Raw genomic sequence first — 6,037 nt, forward strand, 5'->3', positions numbered from 1 at the left:
TTCTCGCTACGCCAGTTTCCCCGAGACAGGATTTCATCTATGGGCAAATTATCCACCCAATTTAGAGATGCTACAGCGGAACGAATACTGCCCGGAGAGGCTTTAATTCCAGCATCCTTAAATGCCGTTTTAATCCAGTTTCCTATTAGAGTCCTAGTAGCAGCTTTAGGTGCACCTGTTATGGATATAAATAGAGCATTGTCACATTCCGCTGTTCGCCTCTGCTTGCCTAATTCTAGTAGCTTGCGCAGCCAGAAAACAGGGCATATCATGTTATCGGAGTTTGTTGTTAATTTCCAGCCTGATTGTCTGTATAATGCCGTATCGGTCTTAGACCCGAACTTAGGCCATAGTATCACGTGATCAACGTTATCTTGGAAATGTTCAGGAGAGATTCTGAGGAGTGTCAGGTCGTGTACACGACGTCCTGACGCTAGAAGTAAGATACAAGCAAGTCTACGAGAGACCTCGTAAAGGTTCATTAGTGTAGGAGGGTTCATGCCAAGCCATGAGACTAATTCGGATGGGTTCCAGGTAGGGGTTCTATCTGCATTAGGTTGCTGCAGTGAAATTGATTTAAGCATATGCTTAATAAGAAAATTTGACTTAAGGTCATCTTTTGGAGAGCTTAAAGTTAGTATTACGGATTTATGTACTAAAATGGTAGAAAAAGCCATTTTCTCATGCAAATGTAAATGTGCTAGGTATTTTGCTACTGAGGTGTCAGAGGGATGCTTATAGTTATGATTATTTTCCCTACACCATTTTACCCAACGCAACCAGGCTGGTTTGTATGTTTTTAAGGTGGATTCTCGCCAGCTTTGTCTTAGGAGGGATTTTTCCGCTTCCGTCCAGTTGGTCAGTGAATCTCCCCACCCCCAACTCTCCATACTAAAAGTGTCATGTTCTGTACCTGAGGAGGAGGCAGTCCTGTCGTTTGATCTAGAATAACTCGGTGGAGATTCTTTATTCTCATGGGTCGGCCTTGAGTTCTGCGACGAAGATCCGGTAGCCAGAAAGCCCGCTTCCAAAGAGGTGCTACAAGTAGGTATGTACCTTTTGCCGTGTTCAGATGGTGTAAGACTCTGGGTATCAGCGACGGGGGAGGAAAGATCCAGCCTAGTTTGTATACCCACCTCCTGCTGAAGGCGTTGCAGAAAGCTGCTGATAAGTCCCTGGAGTCTCTTGACACGTACGTTCCTAATATCTTGGCATTCTGTGATGCGAATAGGTCTATCTCCGGTTTTCCGAACTTCTGGAATATTACCTTCAGAGCTGGACTCAGAAGATGCCACTCGGGAGGTCTTTTTCCCCGGGACAGGCCGTCGGCTATTTGATTGTAAGGACCTGGGAGATACTCCGCTGTCAAGGTTATTTTCCAATTGTGTAGAAGTTGGAACAATTGGTGTGTCAATTCTAGAAGTGGTTCCGAGCGTGTCCCCCCTTCGTTTCGAATATAGGCGACTACGGTTCGATTGTCCGATTGCAAGATCACATGACTCTCCGACAGTAGATGTTTGAATTTCTTGATTGCTGATATGATTGCAAACATCTCCTTCCGATTGCAATGCCAGTTCTCTTGCTTGTGGGTCCACTTGCCTGATATTTTGTGGTCGTCTAGGTGGGCTCCCCACCCGTAGTCTGCTGCATCCGTTGTAAGGAAGTGCTGAGCTGGGGTCTCGTGTATAGGACTGGTTATGTGAGATGAAGTTGTTGTGGTAAGCCACCACTGTAGATCTAGTCTTACCGTCGTTGTTATGGGCGCTTGTTGATCCGGGGTTAGATTCCGAATCTTGCGACAGAACCTTTGGAGATGGAGACAATTGAGCCTTCCGCCTGGGGTCGTAAAGTTGGCGAAATTCATGGTGCCCAGCAGCTGTTGACACTCCTTCAGGGTTATGGTGCCTGCATTCAGGATTTTTCTCGTGATTAAATGAATTGATTCTGTACTTCTCTGAGGTAGGGATTTGACATTCTCCGCGGTGTTCCATCTGATCCCCAGATACTCGAGGTTTTGTGTGGGTTGCAGCTTGGACTTCTCGTGATTCACAGTCCAACCCAAGTGATTCAGAAAATGAAGAGTTACACATACCTCTCGTTCTAGATGCTGTTTGGACTGGTTTGCTAGGAGAAAATCGTCGAGGTACACAATAATTCTTATACCTTTCATTCTGAGCACGTGGGTCACCCAGTTTGTGATCGTAGCGAAGTTTTTCGGTGCGCAAGACAGCCCGAACGGGAGACTGGTCATTTGGAGCACTTGACCTTGGTAAGTCATGCGGAGGAACCGACGGTGACTCTCCGCTATTGGCACGTGAAAATACGCTGAGGAGAGATCGATTTTCACCAACCAATCCTGTCTTTGTAGAAATTTCGGTATTTGGAAGTGAGAGATTAGCAAAAACTTTTTCGGAATTATGTACTGATTGAGGCGTTTGAGATTTAGAATGGGCCTGTTCGACCCATCCTTTTTCTTGCGAAGAAACATTGAGGAGAAGAAGCTCACACCAAGTGAGTGTTGGTTTGGTAACTCCAGCACCTGCTGCTCTAACAGTGCTTTGATTTGTTTGGTCATTTCTGGGGAGTGGTGAGTGCTGAAGCGCTGAATGTTGCACGGTGTTGGAGGGCCAAGCACCGGCTTGGAGGTAAATGGCAGACGCATCCCTGTGATCATTCCCAGGATGGCCTTCGGAGCCTGACACGCCTGCCACTGCCTCCGATACGCTCGGAGGCAGCCCCCATAAAATTTGCTGAGTAGATAGTCATTTGGTTTTGTTCTTTTCGTTACCCTGCCCTTCTTTTCGGTTGAATTTTTTGAATTTTTGATTATTGGTTGCCTTAGAACCTGAGGATGAGTATTCTGGTTTGGAATCCTTTGATCTTTGTTGAGAGCGAAAGGAGTTATTTCGGGACTCGCGAGAGGGGCCCGCCTTCGGAGTTTGCTTTGAAGTAGTAGGTTTTTTGGATTCTTTGTCGTTAGAGAACCATGGACGAATCCATTTGTCAACACCACCAGTGTTTTGTATATATGCGCTCAGGGCGGCTTTATCAAATAGAAATTCAGCACTCGGAGGGATTTTACGTAGCCCGTCGCGTAATGCATATGGAATTTCGGCCAGGATACGCTCCCGGCGTTGTTCGATGCACTCAGCACGTTTCCCACAGACTATTTGCATGATATCTTCACTTAACTTGTGGTGTTTAGATTTTGCACCAAAAAGATCAGATATTTTGTCGAAGATATTAGCGGCTGAAAGCTCGGTTTGGGGGTAGCTGTCCAGTCTACAAATTGTTGTAATTGTTGTTTGAGATGCTCCTGTTGAGCCAGTAGTGCGTTCGAAAGCGCAGCAAATGATCGTTCGACGTGGGTAAAGTAATGTTTCCCGTTCGAAAATTGACGAAGTTCGTCATTTATGCCTAATTCCACAAAGCCAGGTTGGGCACAATGAGCCTTCATAACTTCTGTATAACGAATCTGTTTCCAATTACTATCGTTGAACCTCTGCAGTTCCTCTATCCTTTTTACACGCAATGGATCAGAGCTAGATATCTTTGGCTGATTTGGCTCCTTCAAAAGGGTATTGACAGTGGCAAGGTCTAATTTGAGGTTGTTGTCTGTCAGCGTAGTAGGTCGTTGTAAAAAACAGCCGTCGCTAGATTGTGTCGATGCTAACAGCGCGTTTGAATCCGAGACGGGTACGCTTGGGGCGGACGGGGTCGTATTTATCGTATTAGATGGAGGTGCGTTATTCAAACTATTCATATAGAGATTCGTAAGCATGCTCATTTGGTCTATAAGAGTGTTAAAGCGATCTGAGTCCCACGTACCTCGTTTCATCCGTTTTGAGTCTCGCTCCGGCGGGTCGCTGGGGTCCATTCTGCGTTTCTCCGGCATTCGACGCTCTGGGTCCACCTGCTCGTCGTCCGGAGGGCACTCGTCCCGTTTGTCGCCGACCACCATAACGTACATGTCACTATCACTGGATTCGCGGTCGCTCATAATAGCACTTTATAAACTTAAGACGGTAGATTTTAATTTTTAAATTTAATAATAAAAAACGTTGAGAAATAAATTTCAGTAATAATTTGAGCAGAGTTTCTGCTTATGATGTTGCTAGCTCGAAAGTTAAAGACGCTATGAAGAACTCCGAGCAAGCTCGCTCCCAGGTGACTAAATATGGCGGCAAACGGAAGTAAGTCAAATCAATTCCTATTTAATTATAGCGGAAATGACGTCATTTGTGGTGAAAAATGGTAAAAACTAGACCGGAAGTTTGACGCATCTCTCACCAGATGCTGTGCATCGTCACATGCCGAATAATATAATATTAGTAGGATGGACTTAGTAGACTTTTTCGACGCGTCTTAGCCTCATCTACCTCTGTTGTTGTCAGTGTGACTTACTAATTTTGGAACACCCTGTATAATTCATGTCAATTTTTATTGTTGCTATATGAACACACACATGCGCAGTAATTCCTTATCAAGTTACATAGTAGTCGCATAATAACAGTCGCAGAAATTATCTTCTTATCACGTTATCAGTTTAAAAAGGTAGTGTGTTCATCTAAGATAAATATAACCTTCAAATATGTGTAGACTCTTCCAAGTCAGTATTCCGCAAACTTTTTGTGTTCAAGGTACATCTAGGAATCGAAATTTTTTGAAGGTATACACCACACATGAAAACCTTTTCTTACCCTTACTTACTCAATAAAATAAGTTTGTAAGATAATCCTACTTTTACTCAACATTAGTAGCCGTAGAGTTCACCCTTAATCTTCCTGCCCCCCTAGACAAAACGCACTTTTTGATCGAATCGAAAATCGAATCCGTCAAAACTCCATACAAAAAAGGGGCTTTTCGACCACTTATCGACTGGTTTGCGATTATAATTTGCACTTTGTCTAGACCCACTGAGGATGTCTTAAAAGGCGACTGTTATTTTTTTATCCAGCTCCATCATCAGATCAGCTCCATGTCATCATAATATTGCATGGTCATCCAAATCACATGTGTTTGCGAAATTTCAGCTTAATCGGTTGCCTGGAAGTGGGTCTTACTTAATTCAGCTTTCAAGATTCCACCCATACAAATATGAGCCAGTCACTGTAATATGACGTCACGCGCATAAAATGGAGGGCCGGCCGCCGCCCGCACTTTTAAAATTCAATATCTTGGAAACTAATTGACGTATCGAAATAATTCTTTCACGTGTATTTTTTATTTTTAACAGAGAATACAGAAAGCTAAAAAACAAAATTAGTGAACATTCTTCATTGACCAATGCAAGTACAATAAATTCACAACTCACTATAGGCCTTATAAAGAAACTCAAAGTTGCACAGCGTGCTATGGAGAGGGCTATGCTCGGTGTTTCTTTAACGAGTTCAAATCGGAAATGAGGAGATACGTAAACGAACTAAAGTCGCTGATATGCCCGACGGATTAGCAAGCTGAAGTAGCAATGAGCAGGGCACATAGTGCGCAGAACTGACGGCCGATGGGGTAGCAAGGTTTTGCAGTGGAAGCCATGTACGGTCAGCGTAGGACGTCCACCCACAAGGTGGACCGACGACCTCATGTAGCAGGAAGGGGCTGGATGCAGACCGCTACCGATCGGCTTTTGTGGAAATCATTGGGGGAGGCCTATGTTCGGCAGTAGACGTCCTATGGCTGAAATGATGATGATGAAGTGCAATATACTTTCTAAGACAAGACGATAAATTCATTTAGTTGATAATATGAGTTGTAGGTATGGGACAGAAACAAACAAGCAATGTTCAATGCTGTAAAGGAAATGTATTTGTGGAGCAGAATTATCTACTTTTTTTATGCATCGGAGTTTTCCATGCACTTACTTTAATAGACCACTAAGTAGATGATTTAAATGTTTAAGCAGTTGATTGTTAACGTAAATCCAACTAAATATTTACATAATGCCTTTTTTATTTCGTTAGATTATTTTTATCATCAAAAGTTTTGTCTTTCACGTGTCTTTGAACAAAACAATGCATATCTTCAGTCAATCTAGATT

This window comes from Ostrinia furnacalis, unplaced genomic scaffold, assembly GCF_004193835.3.
Source record: "Ostrinia furnacalis isolate ACB-3 unplaced genomic scaffold, ASM419383v2 OfSCF2810, whole genome shotgun sequence".
Taxonomy (NCBI): domain Eukaryota; kingdom Metazoa; phylum Arthropoda; class Insecta; order Lepidoptera; family Crambidae; genus Ostrinia; species Ostrinia furnacalis.